Source organism: Diadema setosum, chromosome 1, assembly GCF_964275005.1.
Source record: "Diadema setosum chromosome 1, eeDiaSeto1, whole genome shotgun sequence".
NCBI classification, from domain to species: domain Eukaryota; kingdom Metazoa; phylum Echinodermata; class Echinoidea; order Diadematoida; family Diadematidae; genus Diadema; species Diadema setosum.
The window spans coordinates 15,078,110-15,105,670 of record NC_092685.1 but is presented as its reverse complement, the minus strand read 5'-3'; the positions used below and the strand labels follow the sequence as shown (position 1 = coordinate 15,105,670).

The 27,561-nt window shown below is 39.1% G+C and overlaps 1 long non-coding RNA gene across 1 annotated transcript; it reads right to left on the bottom strand.

The window, feature by feature from the left end:
* Positions 1 to 1,358: 1,358 nt before the first annotated feature.
* Positions 1,359 to 3,230, bottom strand: LOC140227334 (uncharacterized). The gene is made up of 3 exons (XR_011901040.1): positions 3,164 to 3,230; positions 2,458 to 2,529; positions 1,359 to 1,427 (listed from the first exon to the last, which is right to left on the bottom strand). It is a non-coding gene; the product is annotated as an uncharacterized lncRNA (long non-coding RNA).
* Between the last annotated feature and the right edge of the window lie 24,331 nt (positions 3,231 to 27,561).

Sequence of the window (27,561 nt, the reverse complement as noted above, 5' to 3'; positions counted from 1 at the left end):
TGGTGTGGTGATAGTTTATCCCTAGTTGGAGTAGAGCGTCCCGTTGGTTTGGTGTGGCGTGTGCTGGAGTGTGGATGGTAGTGAGTTTTATCACTGACGTGGAGGAGGAGTTGGTGGTGGTATAGCGGTATGTGCTTGCTGGCCCCGTTAGTTTTGTTTTGGATTGTGGTGATGGTTGTGGTGGCGGTGATGGTATGTGTGTGTGGTGCTCCTATAGTGGCGGGGGTGGTGGTGGTGGTGGTGTGTGGTGTTCCTGTGATTGGTGTGTGTGTGCGGTTGCGCGTGGGGCTCGTGTTGCACCTCCACTCGTTTTGGATTGTGGTGATGGTTGTGTTGGCGGTGATGGTATGTGTGTGTGGTGCTCCTATAGTGGCGGGGGTGGTGGTGTGTGTGGTGTTCCTGTGATTGGTGTGTGGGTGCAGTTGCGCGTGGGGATCGTGTTGCACGTCCACTCACTGCGACCACCAGGGAGAAATCCGCCCAACCATCCGGGGTGTGCGTCTCTTTTATTGACTCCTGGGTGTTCTGCATGAATGACTCACAAGTAGCCTAGTCTTTTATTGCCAGCCGCTTTATCTAAAAGCTAGATACAACAGTGTCCTACAGCCTGATTATTCTAGTCTTTTTTTGCCAGCCGCTTTCTTTAAATTCTAGAAATGACTGTCCAACAGCACAATGTTGGATGAAGTGAGAAAAAGACTTGCACGTGAAGACTAAACCCTTTATTGTCCTCGATGTCGCTACAATATCAAGAAGTACCCCTCTCGAATTCACAATCCCAGTGATTCTGTATACAACAGGTTGTGCATAGATTATAATAGATATAGTGATGACAGTTTCAATACACCTGCTGGTAGACCTAACCCTCCATTCCCATTAAAGTATGGTCGAGGATTGAAGTTTTAAAGACTGGAGTGGACAATAGATAATGCAAAAGCCGGGTTTTGTGTACGGATTGCGTAAGAATACCATGTCTAATAGTGTCGATGCTTTCTGCCAGTACTTAATCACGCGAAATTTAACAATACAAGAGTCACGCCCCCATCCATGCACTAAACACACACAAAGCGAGACTTAGCTCGCGCGAAAAACTAGCGCCATTGTTGACAAGATGAACTCACATTTTGCTCATTGGAATACCGTTCATGCCTGAATATCCGATTTAAGACATGGTTTCCCTTTCCTATAGTACTGACCATTCTACCATGAACTTTGACACATCGTTTTCAAAAGACACCATAGCATTGATAAGAGAGGTGAATACCATACACTAATAAAAAAAAATGTACTACAATGACATTTTTGTGGTTAATACTCGCTTTAAATAACAGTAGTCGGTAGTTATGACAACTTACAGAATGTGCACGTCTCCAAGATCCTCGAAAACTTGTGGATGAATCCGGAGAAAAGGATTGCGGGAAATGTTTCTGGGGTTGAAATTTGAAAAAGCAAGATCATTATGAACAACTTTTGGATGTCAGTTAAAGTATAATACCAATTCCTTTTTTATGTTTTAATCCCCATTCAAACAACAACAAAAAAGACTAGTCCAATGTTCAAATTGACTTTTTTCGTTTTATTTTTTTTCTCATCTCATTTCTTGCTCACCTGAACGTGATTCATTTCTGTTTCAAATCAACTCACACGTACAGCGACTCACTTTGCAAGTGAGCTAACCCTTTCCCTTAGTTTAAGACATCAGATTCTGTTTGCTAGAACCATGTAAACGTCTGATTTTTTTTTGTCACTCATGTGCCATGTAGATGCTTGCAAAATTCAAAGATATCAAATTACTAACTGCATGTATATATGTATCTTGTGTATAGTAACTATGTAGCCAGGAAACTAGACCTATGCTATGCCGTGGAAGGCGAGCAAGATCGTCCTCTGCTTCCTGTCAATCCTACAAGAGAAAACAGGCTCACTGGCATTTGCTACATCTGCTTAATTTTGAATATAGCTCTCATACTCAATAGGTATATGCATGTAACAACGAATGTACGCCATGACGAGGTCAGCTGAAACCGAGTTAGTCAAACATTGTTATGTGGCTCTGTGAGCCACCAATGCAATACTGCCCCCTTGTGTTATCTCGGGGGACAAGAAAATAGTCTGCGAATGGTACCAACCAAGTTCAAAGTTTGTAAAATTTCCAGAATCTTATGATTTTAGTTAAGTAATTTAGTATTATCTTTATCTCTCCCTTTCATAAAACTTCTGCACACATACTTCAAACGTACTGTACATGGTCAAGGCGAAACCATTATTATAATGTTTGTTATTGGGCAGGCTACAGGAAACGATAATTATGAGTCCATTTATAACTCATGGATCATTAAGATTAAAAGGAGTTTTTAAGACGGAGTGAAAATGCAATGAATGCTACAGATCCTAAGTAGTCTAAGAAGGCTGAAATATGCATACTTGAAGAAAGAAAGGATAAGAAACTGCACTCACAGCTCTCGCAAATTTGCCATGTGTGAGAAAGCACCCTCTGGAATGTACTGCACGTTTGTTCCAGACACGTCTCTGTAATGCAGGAAAAGCGACAATACGAGACAATTCCTTTGACTGTTAGTTTTTACAGAAGATGAAATCAAATTCAGAAACACCTTTACCTTTGTATACGGTATGTACGATTCTGTTGAGTATTCAATCTTTATGAGTTTTCCATAGGGTTTGATGATTCAACTGTTGCCTGTGTAAATTTCTCATCTTTCTAATTGTCTGGTGACTGTTCATTGTCAGAGTTACCAGCAATTATCATGTACGCCTATATTTGTCCTTGATGTGCAACTAATGACTTCATATTTTGATATATTATAAGTAATATAGCGCAATAGTGCTGGTAACTTGTTGATATTGTTCAATGAAGATTATAACATAACTTTCGATATTAGTGTATAGATCTTAAGCGATCTGATGTAACCACTGATACCAAACCGCTTGATGCCGCAAGGAAAGCGGCGATCACCCGTCAAACCATGTGACATCTGTATAGAGCAGTGCTTCTCAACAAGTGGACCGCGATGTCGTCTCAAAATAGAAATGAAAAAGATCTGTATTCAATCTACACATGTAACTGGGCCTCAAAAAGTTTTTAAGGTGCCAAACTGGGCCTCGGGTTGAAAGAGGTTGGGAAGAGCGATTTTAGAGTACTCACAGACGAACCAAACGGTGGTATCCCGATGGCCAGAAGATGATCTCTTGGAAACCGTCCTCCGTCGTCGGATTCCCAGTCGCTGGCTCCATGGCGGGATCGCTGATAACAAGTTGTGCCCTGCTTGTGTCAAGCTTAATGACTCTTGACGGACGAACACAAAATAAAGATTAAAAAAAAACAAATAAATGACGTGCGAGTGACATGACGTATAACTTGTTGCAGGAATTACGCCTATTGCCGGTTGCGATACTCTACTCTGCGTAAGTGACATACTGTGATATAGAATATATTGACTGTTCTGACTCAATCACCATGCCACAAGACTTGATATTTCTATGAGAATTTTGAAGCGAAATGGTGGTGACAAGAAAGCAGGGTCGGACATCGGACCAACGAAGATCTCCTATACTGCCTGCCGGCAACTCCCGGTGGAAACCAGAGGACACAGAAGCCCAAAATCTGGCCGCCCAGTCAACCATCACCATGGCTGCATCAAGCGAAGCTTTGAAAGAAACCATTGAACGCCAGATAATGGATGCATTGTCATGCGAAGCCATGATGAAAAGACTAGTGGAAGCGGTTGCTACTGCCGTCAAAGAAGCTGTAACGCAGAGCGTTTATGCGGCCATTTCCATAGACTTCGAGAAGCTCTAAAAGCAGCAATTAGCCCTTGAGAAGGAAATCACTGGCCTTCAGAGGAAGCTGGCTTCTTCACAACGTCTCATCAAAAAGCAAGAGCAATATTCGAGGAGAAATTGCCTGAGATTCCTCGGAGTACCAGAACAACCAAGAGAAGACACAGACAAGATCATCGTCGAACTCGTCAACGACAAACTCGGCGTCCCATTGGCAATCGGCGACATCGATCGATCACATCGAGTGTCGCCGAAACCAGGATCTCCACAGAAGAGACCACGACCCATCATCATCAAATTTTCGCAATACAACGTCAGAGACCAAGTTTACCGAGCGAGGCAAAAACTCAAGGGATCACGTGTGGTTGTGCTCGAGGACATCACAGTGTTTCAACGAAATCTCACCAAAGAAGCATCAAAGAAATCCTCCATGAAAAGGTGCTGGCAATCCGACGGCAAAATCACAGCCCTGGTACTCGAACCTGAACAAGCTGACAAAAAGGTACACATCACATCGTTAACAGACATTGAACGACTGAATTGACTATTCTCTATAGGCATTCAATCCTACACGAACACAAGTCCATCGCTCTCAATGAAAACATCTGGCTGCTTTTGTTTAGTTTGTGCTAATGTTATGCAACATACCAATGCTATTCGTTGTACCTCTTGTGGAGGCTGGTGTCATAAGTACTGCTTAAGTGACGATGTTAACAATGATGAATGGAAGTGTCGAAAATGTAGTTTTCTTGAACTGCCAGGTTATTAGCATTGTGTTAATGCAGTCAGTTCTGAATCCAATATCAGTAGCACAAAAGACAATCTGGATATTAGTTTTGAATATTGTAGCTTGGAACACGTCAATAAGACCATGTCAAACCATAATGGTTTTAATGTTTCCCATTTTAATATAATGTTCTCTTAATGAACGTATCGATGAAGTAAAACAAAATGGGTATAGCATTGTTAGGAAAGATAGAAACAGGAAAGGAGGTGGAGTTGCAATCTATGTGAAAAATGATGTGATTTATAAGATAAAAGAGGATATGCATGATGAAGAGCTCGAGATGATTTTACTCCAAATTTAATTAGCCAAACAAAGACCATTTATTGTTAGTGTATGGTATCGTCCACCCAACTCCCAGATGTCATCTTTTCATAAATTATCCCTAGTATTCAGGAAGATAGAGGCAGTAGGCATGGATGTACTTGTCATGGGTGATTTCAATTGTGATATGCTCAGATCAAACACCAGTCGATATGCTGCGCATCTTTTACGTCTTACCAAGGATTTTAATCTGACACAACTTAATAGATAAACCAACTAGAATTACAAGCTGTTCGTCTACTCTCATTGATTTGAAATTCACCTCTAACACTGAAAAGATTACTTACTGTGATGTAGTCGAGATCGGTTTGAGTGATCATTATGATTGTTGCTTCGTGGGGAAATGTAAAACAGAAGTGTAATAGTCATAGATGTATGATTTGACGAAATATACGATAATGATAACGATAATGAATAACATTTATATAGCGCTTATTACTGATGTTTCTAAGCGCATACGAAAATCAGATACTTAAAATTTTCAGACGGAGATGGCCAGTGTGGATTGGAATGATGTGTATCAAGAGAGCAACAGTAAATTGGAGTATGATAATTTCATAAATAAATTTCGTTCAATTTTGGATAAGCATGCACCACTGAGAATGAGGTGTGTGTTAAACAAAATAATGATATTCCGCGGTTGAATAAAGAGGTTAAAGATATGATGAAGCAAAGAGATATTTTAAAGAAAAAAGCCAAGGTTTATAATAGTCCAAGTGATTGGGAAAGTTACCGTAAGTGACGAAATAAAGTAGCAAGCAAGCTTCATAAGCCGAAAACTGAATATATTCAGAGTAGCATTGAACGTAATTCTGGTGACAGTGAAAAGACGTGGAAAACATTACGCTGTGTTATACCTAAAAACGTTGTAATCCCAGTGTATACTCTGTTCAGGTTGATGGTGATGTAATTGAAGATAATCGTGAGGTTGCTGAGTTATTCAATGACTACTGTATTAAGACTGTTGAGAGACTATAGAGTCAAAGTAAATTTGAGGATGATTTCTTAAAATATGTTGGTGAATCTGTGAAATCGAAATATGAATTTAATTCAGTAACAGAGACTGAAGTTGAAGAAATTTTACACGAGCTCTCGATGAATAAATCTACTGGTCTGGACAATATACCGACAAAGGTCCATAAAGTTGGAGCCTCGTTTATTGTGTTACCCCTTATGCATGTGATCAATTTGTCTTTGAAATACGACATTGTTCCGACTGAACGGAAGACTGCTAAAGTCATACTTTACCCAAGTGTAACAGTGCTTTTGAAATGCCCAACTATCGTCCTATTTCTGTACTGCCGGTATTGTCAAAAGTTTAAGAGAGAGTGGTCCAGCGATAAGTAACTAAATACTTGAATGAGAATTTAATTCTCTCTTGTAAGCAATCGGATTTTCGTGCAAACCACTCAACCAATACTGCTCTGTTAAATGTTGTTGAAGATTTACAGGATAGTAGGGACAAAGGTGTTATTACGTGCCTTGTTACATTAGATCTTAAAGGGGATGGCTAGTAACTGATCAGTGGGAATCAGTGGGAATGCTGGGGGATGATTGTTCCAATCCTTGTGGGATTCATTTAAGAGTACATTTTATACAATGTATGTTGTATCTATTGTTGTGTGAAATTTATTTGCTTCAGAATGGTCTCATATTCAAGTAATGTGCAGTTTAATGTTTCCAGGTTAGCATGCCTGTACAGTGACGGGCGATCGTTAACGACCTGTTAACGATCGCCTTTTTCTCTATGGATAATTTGTTTGTCACACAGGGAACTTAATAGATCTAGTGCACCATACTCACATCTGTTTTGTGTCGAAGGGAAAGTGGACAGGCCCATATGTCGTCTCGAAGTAACAGCTTACATAATGCCCCACGCATGAGCATTCGTGTGGGCATTCAACATCTGTAGGAAGAAAAAAAATAAATCAACTAGCTGATATGATTCATTGTGAGTCATTATCATATTTCAAAGCAATAAATTTTATTATTTCTTCAAATAAAAAAAAAAATAATGTGCGACTCCTATCCTTATAGTTTTCTGAATAATATCTCAGATGAAATTGTTTTCCATCCTATTCTTTCCATAATCATGTGCCATAGCAGAAAAGAAGACTGAATTACAGTGTATTACAATTTATAGTCTACTGAAAGTCGATGGTAATTGCATTAAAAAGAAATGTATGACGATCGTCATGTTATTAGGAAATAAAACACAAAGAGGTAAGTGACAAAATGTAGCTTATACTGAAACGGTTTCTTGAGTATTGTATACAAAAGTTGAACATTTTCTCCCAACCACTTGATAGCAGCGGAATGCAAGCATTGACACACCACAAAACAGCTCGTCGTCGCCATTGGGACACTGCCGATACCCATCACAAACTTCGTGTGGCGCCAAGCACTGCGCGCGCGCATCCGGGCACTTGTAGGAGCTGAACGGACAAGACTCGTGTTCAGTATCCGCTGCACAAAAGGAAAAAAAAAAGGGGGAAACACATCCCTGTCAGATGTCGTAGGCCTACATTCTTTCCTCATGTCATTTTAGTTTCTACAAATTACATTCTTAACATGTATTGCAGACCAAACAATAGTAACACACATTTGAAAATTTCATGTGTACAGAATGAAGTTTATACATAATAACTAACGTTACAGGACTCTCTTAACTCACTCTAAGGAGTAGATGTCATATCCGTACTTAGAATGAACCTACTGAGTGTGTGTGAGGGAACTTACAGAAAGGTTTGCAAGGTAGGTTAAGGGAAAATTTCACTTCGTCATGTCACATTAACGGTCGGCAAAAGCTTTCATACATTATGAGAAAGTTATATTAACAGAAATGTGCGGTGTTATTTTCATTTTGGATTGACTTCATGGAAATATTCGTATCACACAGCGTAAGAAATGGCCTATTTTGCTTTGCTTTATAACAGTTATAACATCAACACACAAAAAATTTTAAACGCAAAACACAGATAATCGTATTAACGAGAACACTTAAAAACTTTATCCGCATTACGATATTTCATGAAAACATGTTCTGTCAATGAGATGTCAAAGCAATAGTCTTTATAGCATATTTCTGCAATTCTGATGTGTAACTGACCATTTTATATGCTCGTAAATTGAAGAGGCGTAGGTAATGAAAAGTCAGAACATATAATATATTATTTTTAAAAAATCATATTTGAAATGAGACGGACTAGGTTGCCACTAAACATGGCAGGGGGATCATGGAGGTCAAACCTTCACAGTGGATCTCATCCTCCCCGTCCGGACAGTGCCAGCTACCGTCACACCTGAACCTCATCGGTATGCAGAATGAACCAGGACATTTGTAGTGGTACGCTGGGCAAGTTACATTGGCTGCGAAGATAGTAGCGACAACAACGACCACAACCGTCTTTGAATAGCGATAAAACGATGGCCATGTACAAAATATGAAGTTTATACATACGCAGAGTTTACTTCTTTGTAATTTTAATTAAGATGGCAGCAGTTATAAAGAGAAACAATTTCTGCGAATTCGATGCAGATTTTTCAGGGAATCATGTTTTCGTCACTGCGTTCAATACGGCAGAACAAGAATTGTACGTGTTATAGATCAGCCGTTGCGATCCTATTCCTATAAATGTCATTTGTAGAGGGAGACAAATTGAAGAAAACTCACACCTCGTGTTCTTATTTGTTTTATCATTCAACTTTCATGTAAAGTCTTTTTGGTTGAATTTGGGCATCTTTTTCATTCACAATTTTGATTAACCCGATTACGAAATCTACAAAAAAGTATAATTTACATTCATAATAAAAGCCCTCCATCCTGGACATTGCATGGGGCCCGACAAACGTCTATAGCGTTACATCGCCAAAGCATGAATTTTGATTTGATTTGATTTATTCTCTGTATAGTATTTTCTTTACAAGTATAGGACGTACGTCAATTCTCTGCAATTTCATTAACATTGTACAATATGGCATTACACAGTGATACGCGTTACATCTTAATTTCCATACAGAACGATTGCTAAGAATAAGCACGAAGCTTGACTGTTTGACAACCGGTATTAAATATCATTAATCAAAAAAAAAAGCAAACACACAAACAAACAAAGGGAATCTAACATGATGTTTATGTAATGCCTTTATTATCTTCTTTGGAATTTGCATGTGACCTCGCCGGAAGTGATCTCTTACCACATGAGCTCTCCCTGAGATGGGACACGTCACGGCATCCCCGGATGTAACCCAGCCCATCCTCGTCGTAGATACACTGGAGTTGACGGTCGATGCAGTGCCCATTCAGACATTGAAACTGATTGACGTCGCAACCCATGAACTCTGATTGATAGAATGTAAGAGAATGCTGCTTTCAATTTGATCTTAGATCTCTCTGTTACATTTCTTTTTCTTTACAAAAACCTCACATTTATATCTAGGAAGCCTATACTTCAGTCACATGAAAGCTTTAAGAAAAAAACACACCAAAGTTGTTTTAAACCTCTCATAATGATTTTTTTTAATCGTGGCTGGTTTGCAGATCCTCTTGATTGGTAAGTGCTGATAATCATGTATTCTCGATGTCGTTTGGGATTTGTTGGTGTAGACACACCATAACCAATGGACCTTGTCACTAGGTAATATCCAAGCTTGAAAAAACAAATTAATCTGCTTTCCCATAATTATTACGGACAATCGGGTTTATGTTTTCGCTACACAGCTGACAATTTCCAATGTTTATCAGTGATACCTCATGATTATCAAAACTTTCTTATACATAATTGTGCTAAACAATGAGTCTTTCCTTCCACATGCAAATATATATCTCTTTTACCCGGAAGGACTATACGGTCGTTGTTCAAGCATAATTAGCCCTCAATATCTACCGCCGCTGCGATAACAAAATACCTCAAAACACTGCTTATTTCAAATACTGCATACGACAGCAACGTTGGGATGGCGAATTGGTATGTGCATTACCGCAGTCTTTTTCGTCTTCCATTCCGTTCCCGATGCAGTCGACCATACCATCGCACACGGCCGATGCCGGCAGCCATGTCCCACTGTAGCACTGGAAGTAGTAACCATCGGCCAATTCTGACGGAGACAAACGAGATAGACACCAATACCATCAATCGTTTTCATCCGCATCATGTGACAATACTTGGATTTCATTTAGAAAATTTTCAGTCGAGATTTGTCACTTCGGTATATTCAAGCTTGTTTTGAGAACGATATCATCAATGAACAAAACGAACGAAATGTAGATGTCTAAAGAAAAAAAAAAGTAACAAAGATGAATAAAAAAAAAAAAGTTCTACTGTTGGTGCCAAAATTTTCCATGACAACGAAGCTGCAGTAATGCAATTTCGAACGGAGAAAATAAACCGTCACTATCATCGAAAAGGGATAAAAATGAAAATTTCGACACAATAATGTATTGGAAGCACAAATCACCATCATCGACATGTCACTTGGCTTTATACATACAATAAAACACAGATATACAGGATTTAATGAACCTGGGCAGTTGGTATCACATTCGAAGTTAATTTCAAAAATGGGACGTTGGAATGCATAATGCACGTGATTCCAACGCCATACACTTCATATCACGTGATTTCAAGCCAGCACATGCCTTCATATCACGTGATTTCAGACCAGCACATACCTTCAAAGCAATCCTCCTCATCCTCACCGTCAGGTAGACAGTCTTTGATTAGATCGCATCGCCGATTCCGATGGATGCATTTGCGAGATTTGGTACAGAAGAAATGTGTTTCCGGACAGTCATCTAGAAAAACTTTAAAATAACCAAAAGAACAAACAACCTTTATCCAGACTTTGTAGAACTCATCTCAGATGAACTTTGAACAAAAAGTATGCAGACCTACACCACTTATCATAAACAATAGTAATTGGCAGTTACTATAGAATACTGCGTAGTTTTAGAAAATGACAAAAAGGAAGAAATTTCATGGGAGTAAACCTCACTGTTCATCGGAGTTTCGTTATTTTCAGAACACATGGAATAATCTGTGAAGACCACCATTCATTCCTATAACCCTAAAGCTATAATATGCCATATTAACTCACAGACAAGCCAAAACATGGACGGTTATGTGCCGTTATTTAAAAATGAATTAAAAGGATGTGTACGGCCGTGCGACGGAAGGCGCAAAAAGAAACTTCAAGAGAAATGTACTGATTGAAAGAAAATAAAGATATATCGGTCAGTTTAAGGAAACGGAGAGAAAAGAGAGAAAAATAAGACGGACGGATGTTAATAGAAATACGTACACACTCGTCGACATATGACTCAACTACAGTAAAGCAAGATGGAAGTTTGTAGATGAAGGGAAAGAAAAAAATGACTACTGAGAAAGAGATGGAGTAAATAGAGGAAGACTGAGAAAAGGACATATGAAGTGAAGGAATTGGAAAAGACATTGAAAGAGGTAGAAGTAAATAAGAGAGAAGGACGGAATGAAGAAAAGGGTGAAAGAAGATGATGTCTAGGAAAGAGATGATGATGAAGACAGAAATGGAGGAAAAGAAGAAGACAAAAGGAAAGAAAAAGAAGAAGAAAGGACTAACCACAGTAGAGTTCATCTGAGCCATCCTTGCAGTCTTGGGTCCAATCACAATACAGGGATATCGACACGCATTGCGGCACTGTCAGGCACTTAAACTGATTCTCTCTGCAGCCCGATTCTGAGCAACAAAAAAAAAAAAAAGATATATGTCTAGGTTAGCGAATGCTTACTTCAAAAGGAGACACGACTGTATTTCAACGCAATTCAATTTTTATTTTTGCACACATGGGTGGAACACCCTGATCACTCAGATAACACTGGTTTTCAGAGGGTGCCACACTAACAAATCTGACCAACTGCTAAAAGTCTGCTATGTGGAAGATATTGAACGCAACATTTGATGGCACCCTATCAAAGAATCGACCAAACTTGCGACATAATTTTGTTACTCCTGTTATTATTCTTATATTTTTGTTGCTATCAAACCACTACCCTCATCACTTCTATAGTGTATCATCATTAGTATGATTGTGAATGTTAATTTAGTATATGCGTGAACGAATTACATCAGAATGGTAAGTGATCTAAGAAGGACTTCCGGAAGTTCGACTAAGTACAGTATGGGAAGATCTATGACCAACGCCTTCCTCGAGCTTGGGTGGAAACACAAAACTATGCACGTAAATATTTCATTTCTTCAGCAAGAAACACACTTGACTCTCTTTAATCCGCTTCGTTTTGGGTCTAATCATTGCATACATGAACGTGATCAAGTGAACGGGGATAATTATCATAATTCTCTTTTAAGAAACGGCCGGTTTAAAGGTAAATATCAAAACCTACAATAGAGGGCCTAATGAACAACAAAACTACTCCCCACCAGGATAGAAACAGTTTGATTCGTCACTTCCATCGAAGCAATGCGTTTTTCCATCGCAGAAGTGGATGGCCTGAATGCATTCCCCAGAGCCACATCTCGCCGTGTTGAAAAGACACTTCTCTTCGTAAGACGGTTGAAAGAATATCAGCTCCACACCCTCGGCACTTCGTCGTTCTGGCCGAGGAAAGAAAACGTAAACGAATTCCTCACGATAGTGTTTCGCGTCCATGGGAAACACCCCACATGAAAGTTTAACTTATAGTGCTTTTTTAAGTGTTTTTATGATTCAACGGAATAGAAGATTATTGTAAAAGCTTAATCAAAATGTATTCTACATAAGTCACACAAAGCCAAGATGTCACCAAAGACTGTTGACTTGTTCGGATTGTTTATGTCATCAGGTTTCATAACAATAAGCCAGTTCGTATTAGCTTTGATAGATCAAACACAACTTACAACCAATCGCATCTTTCTTGCAATAGAATCAATTGTAACTTTCAATTAATTGCAAATCAATTGCAAAACATGCAATTGATTTGGGAGATTTAATGTATCATACTTTTTTGCAAGTCTCCCTCATTTTTTCTTCTTTTGGAGAAAATGACATCACAGAATATAGGCAAAATGACATAACTTGAGAAACATGTCTCTCGACAAGATAATGACTAATGTTATAGCTTTATTTGATGGCAAAAGTACTTCGTAATGATTTTCGAAGCTATGTGGTTTAACTAAATCACTATATCTGTGAGTGTCTTTCATTATCTGGCAGAACTTCGTATCCTTGCAAAAACGGCTAAATACCTTTGACTGATGCAGTAAACTTTTGTTTTCACTGCAACTGATTGACAAATTGCCTTCCATCGACGTAGAATATGATTATCATCGTTTATTCAGCGTTTTAGTAGTAGCCATGAAAAACAGTAATCGGCGCTTATTTACGTCGATGAAGGCCAATTTTTCAATCGGTTGCAATTGATACTTCTTGACGCAAGAATTCATTAATTCAAAGAAGTTATGTTTTGAGTCATGGTAACAAGCTCTTTTATAATAAATAGTAAATAGCTCTGAAAAACGGCAAGTTTTCAAACTTTGAATGTAAATATGTCGCAACACCAGTGCATTACTCTTAACCCTATTCTAACTGGGCTATTTGAGACCAAGTTTTTACTGGGGGGGGGGGGTCAATTTGACCCCCCCTTCAGATCTCGGCCGCCGATCGCGCGATCGCTGCAAAATTTTGCCTGAACATAGAGCCGGATGTCAACTACAAGATTACATGGTCATACAATAGAAAAATGTTGATTTCATATTTTTTAATAAATCAATTATGCAAATTAACGCATGAAATCATATTTTCACCTATAACTCCATCAAAAAGACTGAAGGATTATCAAATTTTTGTGTCAGAGTTCCTCAAGACACATCAAACAATTTTCTTGTAAAAAAATAGCGCAATCAAAATCATTTTCTTTTGTTTTTTATTGTTTTGTTAATTTCTTATGTATTTTATTGTTTTTTCGATCTTTTGTTTTCTATTATTTTTTTGCCAAAATTTGTTGGAGGCACTTTTTCAAGCTTATCTACATTAGAATTGATTTATTTCAATGGTTAAAAGTTGAAATAATCTAATTTATATCAATTAAACAAAAAAAAAAAACACAGTTTGCATTGGATTTGCACACGAAATCATGAATTTGAGCGGTTTTCGGGTTGAAATGCATATGCAAAACATTGTATAACTTCAGAACGGTGTACCCGGACGTCGCAAATTTGGTCTCAAAATATGCGGGAGACTTCAATGAAAAAAGTCATGAAACGACGCGGCAAAATCTTTGCGCGTTGCGGAATCGTGGCGCGAAACGTCGAGGGGGGGTCAATTTGACCCCCCCCCCCCCCCCCAGTTAGAATAGGGTTAATCAGTTATGGAAACAAAACTGAATTGAATTTGGAAATTGGAAATGGGAAGGGAGCCATCTTACTTCTGGCAGAGGGCATGGGATCGGTGTAGTACAGCTCCATCTTGCATATGACGGCGTTACCACTCAGCGACGCACAAGGAATGTCATGCCACAGGGCGCTTGTTCGCACTCTGGTGAGGTGTATCATGGCGCAATGCTCGATCGAACTCCCATCCGGCTGTTTGTTGTCTGTTTCGAAACTGCGTCCCAAAGAGGAAAAAATATTTCATCAGCAATATGACATGTAAAGTCTTTGTCAAGGCAGACGGGAAGGGTCTAGGGTAATTACCCCCTGGGAAATTACCCCGGAATCTTCACCTGACCCTAACCCTAATTCTGAACCTAATCCTAACCCAAGCCCTATACCCTAAACCTAACCCTAAGCCTAATCTTTACTCTAGCCTTATCACTATCCAGAATTCCCCTCGGAGGTAATTGCCCTGATACGAGACAGGAACAATGAGTTCGAAAGAAATACGTGAGGTGAAATGGAACAGCCAAAGGTTACCTAAAGGTATTATCATTACCGCTAAAAATCAGAGAATAATGTTTCTACTGAAAGGAATTTACTTTTGTATTTTACATAGTTGTCGATGCGATGTTTATAATTCAACGAAATTCATCTCTTTGGTCTCTATAGCTGCATTCTCTAAAGTATCAGTGTCACTGTGCCCTAATCCTATAATGACCTAACAAAATTCAACTTTGCCTAGACGTCCTCAAACTTCAATGGTCTAGACATATCTCCATTTTCATCCCTGTAGTTACATTCTTGGGATGAACCAGTCGGTATACGTCATGGGGGAGCCATCTGTCCAGCGGAAGACACTCGCTGCATTCCGAAAGCCAAGCCCTATAGACAAAGTTGGAGAAACACGCAAAGTGTGTGAATTACAAGTTCGAGTAATATACCAATTATACAGTACGTCAAACTGAACAACTATAGCATAAAGAGTAACTCTGGAATAATTTCAAAGCATACGAGGCGAAGTCAAGTGTGATTTGAATCATTCAAAAGTTGCAGAGTGTTGATAACTCTACAAAGTAATGTGCATTATGTGTTTTTATAATTATGGCGACAGCCATTTTCGCAAGATTCCCGAGCCGGCATCATTGTTCATATACTTGATGGGAAATGTATATTTCCGAATAGATACAAACCAATATAAATCTTTTCTCCCAGGCGAGCCCACTCCGAGACGAGCATGTAGTGCACAAATCGCGCCTCATCCTGGTTTTTGATGCTAACCATGAATGTTTCGTTAGCCATACTGCGGCAATAATGTTCAGCTTCTATCCACGATTTGTCTTCTATCCGACTGAAGGAGTAACAATTGCCGGCAAACGGATACCAACCATCCGGGCAGGTGCTCACTCTGGACATGCTGGACCTGGAGTTTGATGCATCGATCTCTTCTGCATGAATGAAAATAGTGTTGGACGTGAAGTACAGTATTCATCAATTTGGAGTAGACAACGAGTAATTATGAAATGAACTATGCTTGTATTATCAATTCATTTGCAGGTGGAACTATCAGTGTCAAGCCTCAGTCCAAGTCCAAGTCTTTTTATCATAATCAAGGTTTGGTGTCTTTCCATTACAATCTCTATGTCCTATGTAACAAGCTAACCTCACCTTACACAAGATTCTTTGTAATGACACGAATGCGAATACATGAAGTGCATAAAGGAAACTAAGCAGGCCTACGATATACTTTTCTGAAACGTGTTCTTATTTTCATAGTGCGGTGTCGTTAAGTGAGAACAGCAAGGGCGTAATCGAGGTTTGCACAAACCTTTGTCTGGGAAATGCTTTTCGAGGTTAACGAAGGCATATTCAGCCATGAACTTGACCTCGCTGGTCAAATCGACAGTGAGTGAAATACCCACGATATCGACCTCGCTCTGGACAAAGGTCCCCCCTTCCACGTCCACGTCGTAATCGCGGCAGAATTGGCCGATCACTTGCTGTCGCGACCCGCTCAGTTCAATGACCTCAACCTTCGCCTTTTCGCAGTCGCCCGACGCAGGAAGCTTCAGTTTGATGAACGTGACGTCAATGAATGCGGAGCGGTTTGCGAACAGCGTCCATGTCTCGCGAACACCGCCGGGGGCGTAGTTTGGATAAAACTTTGACGTAATAATTCCTGGCGAGACAGTACATAGATGTCTGTCGTTGCTAACCGCCGTGCCCACATCACAGCCTGCTTTTTCTTTATGTTAAAAGAGAAGTAGAATTGGGATTGCCGTTATCATTGTTGTAATTATCATTGATTTTATGGCGATATTTGTTACCACTGATGTTATGGTTTTCTGTTGGTGGTGTACAGTTCAGTTTCCCTCCCTCTCACCTTTCATTCTATACACGGTAGAAACTGGCATTATGTCGTTGTTGTTGTTGTTGTTGTAAGTTCTAGGCATTAGCTTAACCTTTCCCTGTTAATGGGTGTTTCTCATCCTGCACGCTGCATTCACTTATAAATGGGAATGATTGTCAGCATTTACACTGCATTCTAAGGATTTAATTTTTCTGAGGAGTTTAAACACTACAGTTATACTTTAATGATGAGTATTTGGCCGCGATTAACCACTCTCAAGTTCAAGTTCAAGTTCAAGTTCATATTTATTCGTTTTTTCCACAATATACAAACATAAATCTCACTTTCTTGAGTGACAAAAACAATGCATACAATTGTACTTTCTGGAGGTACACTCATTAACTCTTTCATGTAATTACCAATATAAAGCTAAGTTTAAGATTTTAAAAAAAAATATTAACGAAGTTCAATATTTGAGTGGCCCATATGTCTACAAGCCTGTCTTTTACTTGGGCCTTTCGTTTCCAATATCAAAATGCCTCTTAACGAATTGTTTCATGTAGATTATGCAATTGCTCATTTTTTTCCGCTTTCAATAACATATAAGTATACAATGTACATCGTTTTGTTCCTTCTTGTTACATAAATGAAAAATGATACAATATTGGTAATAAAATTTTGTTTGAATTAAAAAAAAAATAATAATCTTCAGACTAACCGGAGGGAGTTACGCGGGCTCGCAGCCCGTGAGACATCGAGTCACGGCCTGTTGTTATGACGACAGTCACTGCGTGCGAGTCGAATACCATCAGGGGCGGTACTTCCGAAGGGTCACAATGGAACGAGAAGGACTCGCGTGGAAGGACAACTGTGACACTGTCATGGCATCGTCCGTCTGTCTCCGGTTTAAACTTTGCAAAAGAGTAAAGCAAAAAAAAAAACAAAACAAAACAAAACAAAACAAAACACACACAAAAAAAACATGCATCATTTTTATTATGGAGGAGAGGAAAAGATGATGGCATCTCAACATGTCACACTTATCATCATCGAGACCAAACAGATCACCACCATACCAGACTTTCTTAAAGTAACCACAACAAAACTTTATTCCTTACTTCGCTTGCCATAGGCCCAAGTGTCTTGAATCAGTCGAATCTTCCTCTGCCCCGCGTGGGCTGAACAGGTTACACTTATTTTACTTCAATCTGCATATTCATGACAATTTCCTTTCAAGTTGACAATAGACATTGACAGAAGTGTGAATAACGTCCAGGAATGCACCATAACGAGAGTACAGAAAGTGCTTGGCTATCAACTTATCGTAACATGTATTCATTAAAATAATCAGTGATTACACGGATGAAGTACATTTGACTTTGTAAGTATAACGGGATAAGAAAATAACATGAAAGACTAATAATAGTTATGAAATTGGGGATCATGACTCGTGAAGGTATGATAAGAAAACGGAAACGAATTGAGGAGAACGACAATTAGAACCCGGTAAAGATCCAAAGGAGATGCAGCACAACACACAGACACATACATTCAATTCACTTTTGCTAATTTCATCAGATTTGACTACACTGTATTGCTCATAACTTACCAAATATTCTTCCATCTCTAGCTGCACGAATTTGGTTGGATCGACCTCCACATTGGTCTCGCACGAGCTGAAAGGTATGAACGATCCCGGGAAAGGGTCGGTGGTCAACCATTGCTCGTCCGAGTACGTCAGGCGTGTTTCGCCGCATCCAGTCTGGCAGACTAGGACCGAGCAATCTATATTGGAGGGTGAAAAGTTTCAGAACTATACTAATGATATGTGACTTCCGGGTCCGAGTTGCATGTGTCTTACTCTGTGTATATTGTGACGGAGACTTAAAAAAACAACAACAAGAAAAAGATGAATGCAGGTGAAACTTGGCGAAGAAGAACATGCTTGTCAAAAGAAAGCGAAAAACCTAATGTATGAATACTGTAAGGGTTTTCCATTGTATGCGATACCAAACCACCAATTTAAAAAGCGGGTAACTGTATTTGGTTTACACGATCTTTAGAAGGTTTTCTTTTCTTAGGGTTTTAAAGTGGTGAGGTTTGCTATTATATTCAATGCACGCCAACCTGCGTAATTCAAGTAAATTTTAACAGGTTAAGATCAGCCCTGAAGTACAGATATCACATAATATAAGGGGGTTGACGCTAAACTTATTACCACTTACCAAGATATTGGTACATTTGGGCAGTACATAAACACATTATACATGATATAATAACAATAAAGGACTAAACTGTGCCCTAACCTATGGCTTCGTAAACCATGGAAAATCTTGTGAGAGAATACACTTCCTCTATCACTGCGATGACCCGGATGTGATTTGACATGTGGAATTTAATATTGTCGTATCGTCCACAGATGATTCGCGCCAGTGAAGTTGCCGATATGTCATTGACGAGCACGTAGTCGGTACAGTCGACATCGGCTGTGGACCCTTTGCCCAAGATGATGTCATAGAACGTCAACCTGATCGTGAGGATGAAGTTAAAGAGATGTAATGATAGGGATGTCGATGTCGACTATGGAATCAATTAAGAAAGTCTTTAGCCACCAATCAATTTTCAGAATAGTTGCCATAGAGAGTCTCATTGATTATGAGCAGTTTGTAATAATTTGATTTGATTTGATTTATTTATTCTCCGTGTGTCAATATTTTCAATTCTTTTTTTATCAATATAATCAAATAATCATAATAATCATAATAATAATAATAATAATAACAATAATTCACGGGTGACGTATATCTTGAGAAATAGGAACATGGTTTAATTCTCTTTGTTTGTGGGCCCAGCCATGCCATAAATGTTGTCATAACGTTTGCATCAATGGGAGAATAAAAACCTATTGAAATATTCTAGAAATGAATCCTCTTTAAAGAACACAGAAAATGGAAAATGTAAACAAAATTACGAGAATGAATAATCAAAAACAGCTACGTGTTGGTGTTGCAAATGTTGTGCAACTATATATTTCATGCATGTCTGGTACATTTTCACGAGTGCGTATTTCTCAAGGCCCGGTACAAAGTTTGTCATGACAGCGACAAATGACTGCCTATTTTAGTAATTCACCTGTATTTTGTCACTCGTTCACGAATACAGTAGGTGAAACTCATAATGTGACTGCGTATTGCGAGCATACAGTGACAATACTATGTATATCAAATCACCACTCACAGCTATTAATAATCGGAAAGTAAACGTACCTGATGTTTAGTCCGGCTTTCACCCTTACTTCAAATTGATGATGTTGGTTAAAGCGATTTATACCTGCGGCGAAGCCTATGTGTCCTATCGGCGCCTCCAAAACGGTATTCGAAGATGCTGTCGACTCTTCATCAAGCAGTATGTAGGCCAGTGCTGAATGTTTGAATCATGCGAAAATTACTTTTTATAGATTTACTCAAGCGTTTCCTCTCTCGTAAACAAGTGCCTACAAAAATATAGTATTCTTCTTCTATGCAGATCTGCAGCTGTGTAAAGAGTCGTACAACATTTTAATGAATTGATCCGGCTGTCTTATAGAATAGTTAAATAGGTGTAAGATGCACACACAGAGGAAACTTTCCCCAACAACCATGGCAACTATAAAAATCTGTTATAGGTATTTATAGAAATCGCTGTTTTCTCCATTATACGGACGAACGACACTTAACCACATCAAAGGGCATCTTCATGACGGTTCTCAAAACACATTTCATCATCTTCAAGCGCATATCAAGATTTTATAAAACTTGTGAGCAGTGGCGTAACTACGGGGGGGCATGGGGGGGCACGTGCCCCCCCAATCCGCTGGTAAAAAAAGAGAAAAAAAGGAGAAAAAAAGAAAAAAAAAACCTACCAAAATGGTAATTCAAGGGTTAGTAAACTGCTTTTGAGATTGACATGAAAGGATGATCAAGAAAAAAGATATTTTTCTAAGATTTCTTTTAACCATATAATTAAAGAGGTATTATAGTGAAACATTGTTCAAAAAGCCCGGAGACGACAAAAGATTGTGATTCAGTGTGATTCCTGGTTGACATTTTGAATACAAGCAGGATGTGCGCAGTGTACTCAGAACATCGGAATGGCAAAAAGAGTCGCTGCAATGTTGCGCAATGTGATGTTACATTTGCTATCAAAGCTTGATCATTGATTTTGCAGTGTTGCTTTACATACTAGTCTATATCAAAATGCCTTGCATTGCCAATAATAAGACTTGACCTTGGCTATTTCCTAACTTTTCCAACTATATGAAACACACACACTCACAAACACAAACAAATTAGGGGATGCTCTATGTAAAGTGCAGATTTTGGACATCCTTCTCCCGCTTGGTCACTTCGACGCCCCCTCGCTGGTCATACCTCCCCCAATCATGAACACAAACCGACACCCTTGACTACCAGTGGCGGATCCAGGGGGCGCACCGGGCGCCCCCTCCCTCCAAAGCGAAAAAATATATATGTAGCTACAAACGACAGTTTTTGGACTGTAAAATGTCAAAATTTTCAAGCTCGCTCGCTTCGCTCGCTCGCATTTAACCGTTATATGCCATTCTCCTGATATTACTGCCAGTAATTGCCAGCAGTTGCACCCGGTGCCCCCCCCCCCTGAATTTCCAAAGCGAAAAAATATAGCTACAAACGGCAGTTTGGGGACTGTAAAATGTCAAAATTTTCAAGCTCGCTCGCTTCGCTCGCTCGCATTTAATCGTTATGCCATTCTCGTGATGTTACTGCCAACAACTGCCAGCAGTTGCGCCCGGTGCAACCCCCTTAATTTCCAAAGCAAATATATATATATATATGTATATATATATATGTATATATATATACATACATATATTATCATTCAAGCTCGCTCGCTTCGCTCGCTCGCATTTAATCGTTATGCAATTCTCCTGATGTTGCTGTCAGTAATTGCCAACAGTTGCGCCCGGTGCGCCCCCTCTCCTTAATTTCCAAAGCGAAAAAATATAGCTACAAACGGCAGTTTAGGGACGGTAAAATGTCAAAATTTTCAAGCTCGCTCGCTTCGCTCGCTCGCATTTAATCGCTATGCAATTCTCCTGATGTTGCTGTCAGTAATTGCCAGCAGTTGCGCCCGATGCGCCCCCTCCCCTTAATTTCCAAAGCGAAAAAATATACCTAAACACGGCAGTTTTGGGAACATAAAATGTCAAAATTTTCAAGCTCGCTCGCTTCGCTCGCTCGCATTTAACCGTTATGCCATTCTCCTGATATTACTGCCAGTAATTGCCAGCAGTTGCACCCGGTGGGCCCCCCCCCCCCTGAATTTCCAAAGCGAAAAAATATAGCTACAAACGGCAGTTTGGGGACTGTAAAATGTCAAAATTTCCAAGCTCGCTCGCTTCGCTCGCTCGCACTTAATCGTTATGCCATTCTCGTGATGTTACTGCCAACAACTGCCAGCAGTTGCGCCCGGTGCAACCCCCTTAATAAATTCCAAAGCAAATATATATATATATATATATATATATGTATACATATACATAAATATGTATATATATATATACATACATATATTATTATATATAGCTACAAACGGCAGTTTGGGGACTGTAAAATGTCAAAATTGTCACGCTCGCTCGCTCCGCTCGCTCGCATTTAATTGTTACGTTATGCAATTCTAATGTTGCTGAAATGAGGTGCCCCCCCAATGTCTTGACCCACGGTACGCCACTGCTTGTGAGGTCACTCTGTTGGTTCCCTGTTATTGACTTAACATAGTAAAGAGTTTGTTCGACACAATCTATGGCATAATATACAAAACGATACTTTTGTTAATTTTCGTTGTATGCAATAACTGTAATTTCAGAACGAATGTCGTGATAGGGATTAAATTTGCAACTATACGATTATGTGACTTGGAAGGGAACATGCCTCAAATGAAGTTTCCATATGATGGATTTAAAGCTAACAAAAAAAAGTTCAAAAGTTTATATGACAAGACGATTGGTGACATATTAGTTTTTAAATGTACCTGTGATGCACATGAAGTTGAGTTCCTGGTTACATACTGGAAGCGCGGGAAATTTGCTTCCAGACGATGAAGAGCAGTTATTATCGACCGTCAGGCTGTTCCCCCACCAGTTATCGCCGTTGTGCTGCACTCAAAATAAGTTAGAAAAAAAAAACCACGCACACACACATGAAAAGAAGAAACTGCGTGGAATATGGGAACACTGTTACAGGCGCTTTTTACAGAAAGACATATCAAGGGTTGCGGAAAGAAGAAGACGGTAAAATACAATATTGAAGTATAATACACTGTGCAAAATGGTTGTCAATGGTCATCACAAAAGTTTTACATTTTATGTTCGTTTGTTTGTTTGTTTGTTTGTTTGTTTATCTGTTTGTTTTCGGGCTTATATTTGTTCAATGCAGTGATATTTAATCATAAGCAGATATTCTTTGGCGCTTGGGATTTAATGAATTGTCAAATATTGTAGTTAATGTCTTGCTAAGTCTTGCAAAGTGACTACCATGAATCTTTAGTAAATAAAAGCTGGGTTTTTATGATAAAGTAATGACGGCAGAGAAAAGCTGAGAGAACTCACCACATTTCCATGATTGATGATCTCGTCTTGAGTGGCGAGTCTTCCCCGTCTTTCAGTGACGCATGCGTGCTGAGCGAATTCCCATGATCCCTTTCCAGTGAATGTACATACCTCCTCCATTCCATTCGACGCCATAGTGGACTGGATCAACGTGCAAATGTCTGGAACGCAGTCACACAAACAAGAAGATCAGTCGGTGTCAAGGTATAGCAATAAGTTTCAGAGTGGTATGTGAAGTCTTGGAAAGAAGTAGTATCGGTGTTTTGGGTTTGTGTGTGTTGTTTGTTTGTTTGTTTGTTTGTTTTATAGGGGGTCTTTTTTCATTACTGAGCTACTTCACATCAAACGATCGTAAGATTATCCGATACATCGTACGATCGTAAGATTATCCGATACATCGTCGTAATGTCATATGAGATTGATTAGTTCTCAAGGTATTGCCCCTTTTACAGTCAAAGAAAGTGATAAGATTAGTTTTCACTTCTCTTTGCATGTCCTTGTACCGGTTAGGAGAGCTAGCTTTGATTTTGTCGTAATCAATCTAGAATATTGCACATTGCCATTTTTTAGTCATAACATCTGGAAAAAATTCTTTAAAAGTCACTGATGACTCAGCAAAGAGTTCATAAAATCAATACTAGGGTTCCATGTTATCGTCTGCATCATTTGTAAAGCAAAATTCTTTCCAATTTCGGTCTGTGTCAGATTACCAACGTACGCCTGGTCCGAACGACATGTCTAGCATTTATTAATGACTCATGGAATCTCGAAACGCATATGATGGACACAACTTCCGTCTTTCTCGTGTAAACAGTCAAAAGATAAAACAAGAAAACTCATGTTTTCTGTTGTATTGCTCACCACTGAATTACATTCCGGTTGAGACTGCAATGAGCCATGATAATTGATCTTACACGAGTTATAAACGCGTTTGCAAAAAATCGTATCCGTTTTTCCACTGTTAAATAAAAATTGCAAAATCTGCAAAAACAAATATTATCATATGGGTTGAGGAAAAACAATGACATTCTCACTCCGGCAGTTATTGTTCTCGTCAGGGATGTATTCATAGGGACATATGCAGTAGAATGAGCCAGGGGTGTTGACACAGATGCCTGAGCAGTTGTTGGCGCTGGGATCAAGGCATTCATTGACGTCTGTACACAAAGACAAAGAGAAGGAAGTTTCAGAATCGGGATTGATAAGTGCCTAAAAGTTCTTCATTTAACGAAGCATTCTTCACACAAACTGATGCAGATTATCATTCATCCAGGTAAAGTGTAACCATTCATAAGAACGTGATTGTGCTTGATGGGGACGCACGTTGGTTCGAACGTGAGATTAAAAAGATTCCGAGCCGTCTTTCACGCACTGGAAGTGCATTATAGTGCGTGAAATTCCTACTTGACTTTCACACATAATAAGGACCATAATCTTCTTCCACTGGAAGGACGCCAGAAGAAGCTGTTTGTTAATCGGCAAAACATCGCACGACATAAGTTTCAAATCCAGTTTCTGATTTATAAGAATTTGGAGAGAGCATTCTTCACTTCTTGAAGTGCAATTTCATTCCATGCACATGTTGGCTTTGATATAATCACCAGTACACCCTAACAAATGGGTAGAGAGATTCGTCCAAGAGCAAAATGATATAGAGTACGGAAGATATGGCTTTTAAGTGATGTTGAAACAGTACTATTAGTATAACAAAATAGACTAATCACATGACGTAATGACGTCACTGACCTGTACACTAATTTTCTCTAAATAACTTTATTTATATGTTATTACAATTGTAAAATGGTGATTCTGCGGGTGAAAGAGCGGTGGTTGCTAAGTCACCAAGCAAGCAAAATGATTTCATGAGAACCTTTGGGACTTGTGTTTTTTGTCATAATATTTTCTGCGCTGCTACTAGGTAAAAGCCACAACATACTACAATTACTGCTAAAAGCATTTCTGTTACTAACCCTTGGACGACCGTTTCTGCAAAACTAGCACTATGGGATCAGTCGGTAGATCAATGGTTTGCTGATATGGTCTGATCACAGGTATATAACTTCCAGGTAAACATCAAGAGAGATCTAATTGTCTAATCTATCTGTTGACCCTAATTTATCGCAGCTCTGTAATGTGACTCTACGTAGCTCGTACTAAAGTGTTGCTGTTTTTATTTTAAGAACAACAATTTTGGTAATTGAGGCACAATTAACGAATCGTTAATTATGGTAAACCTCTGTGTAGGGTCGTATCCTGTACATCAAACCTTCTACAGAAGTGAATGGGAGCGGAACTCGAGTAAAGTTTCGACTATGTATTTTAGCGCTATACATGCAAGACTAAGTCGTATTGCAGGGGCTCGTCCACCAGTGATTAAAGAGAGGAATCATGTTCCTGGCCCAAACCTGCTTCACACAAGATGTGATGTGGGACGCCCAGTTTACAGCTGCCCACTGCCCAGTCATAACATATTGCTTGGTGGAGGTAGACACAAGGTTCGTCGTCAATCTGGGATTCGTTGACGTGGTCATTGCGGAAGGCGGAAAATTCCATTGGAGAATCGTCCATCCATCTCCATCTATTAAAAAAAATATTGAATTAAAAATCGGTCTGGATGTTTTATTTGTTTTATTGTTTTGTTGGGTTACATGACTAATTGTAGAGTTTAGAAGTGTGTAGGGCCCATATGGGATCTGCTGTCATGTAAATTGGCTGGATGATGCTTGAGGCATTGAGTTCGTGGAATTCAACGGAACTTGATTGATATTGTATTGTTCATTGTTCAACGTTCAACGTTCTTTTATGTTATCAATGATTAATTGTCTCTAAAAGATCGTGCATGCTCTCAACCATCGCCATTTAAGGGTAATTCCGGACCAATTACTGCAATAAGTTTGTAAATAAAAAGTGGAATTCAGTACGCGCAACAGTAAAAATTTTATCCAAACCGGATAAAGATGAGGGAATTTATGAAATTTTGAAATTTCACTACTTTTCACACACACACGCAAACACATGAATCTTGAATACTTAATATGTCTATGCAAATAAGTAAGTTGCTGTCATTGCCTAAAAATCTTGCCATATAGTTTGTACACAAAGTCCTGATATCTCCAGTGTTGTTTTGTTCAAGTGCAACTATATGTCTCAGTCTCAAATCATCAGATATGATATTATATCTAAGTGATCAATATGATGATTACTTTGAACTTATTCGACCAGGAATTACATTGTAATTTACTCATTTCTATGAGAAGAAACTCACTTTGTATGTTTTTTTTCACACTATCAATGGTAAATTGAGAGGTGATGACATCATCAGCTCACTCACTTCTACATTAATACCGTTTGGCAAAAATTATAATAAAACTTCAAGAGCCAATTCCTGTCGGCCTAGGTGTAGTTGAATAATCTATATGCATATAATGAAGTGCATGTTGATCTGGGTTGATTCTTTATACCCTTAATATCACTAATTTGGACATAAGTACGTGCCGTATATCTTATAATAATTATCCACCATTCATCCCTAGAGTACTTGGAAACGCCCACACACACACACACACACACACGCACACACACACACACACACACAAAACAAGCAACTTTCAAACCAATATTTTGCCGGTGACATCATCTGTCAATCAAATACATTATATGGTTAATAGGGAGCATTGGAATGCATCTTTCCCTAGACTGAGCATAACTTCCATGTTTTCATAGTTACGTTCAGACGAGGATAAGCTAACTTCGAGAATAAGCCATGTATGGGGCGCCAAGGGTCGCATGATCTCTTTCGTCATGAAATGTCAATTTCGTGATGAAATCTTGTTTCCAATTTGTCCTAAAAACACTCTCCCATATCAAACTTACGTTTCGTTTTGAAAGTGACCTCCAATCTTGATGAAATCCCGCTGAGGCACGGCCAGAACGACAAACTGTCTGAGCTGCTGCTGAAGGGCTTCTGACTTTATATACGCCAGGTGAGTGGCGCCCTCCTGGAAATCGTGGCAATTTTTCTTTCCATTTTCCACGGGAGAAATGTCGTAGCACTGCCCCTCAAAATACAAAGCCGTCGGACTGCAAAAAACTGCTGATGACACAACAATAATGTATATGATATTGCTGTATGTTATTGTGTAAGGTGTGCATCTAAGAAGGGTTAACATTTGTTTATCAAATAGCACCCTGAAAGTCTTTCCTCTAGTCTCGGATGTTGATTATCTCTTGATGTAATGATCTTGAAGCGCGCAATAAGGGAGACAATTTTATGCTATAAAAACATCACACTATATTATGGTGTGATGTTAAGAAATTTACATGTTAGGTGTTACG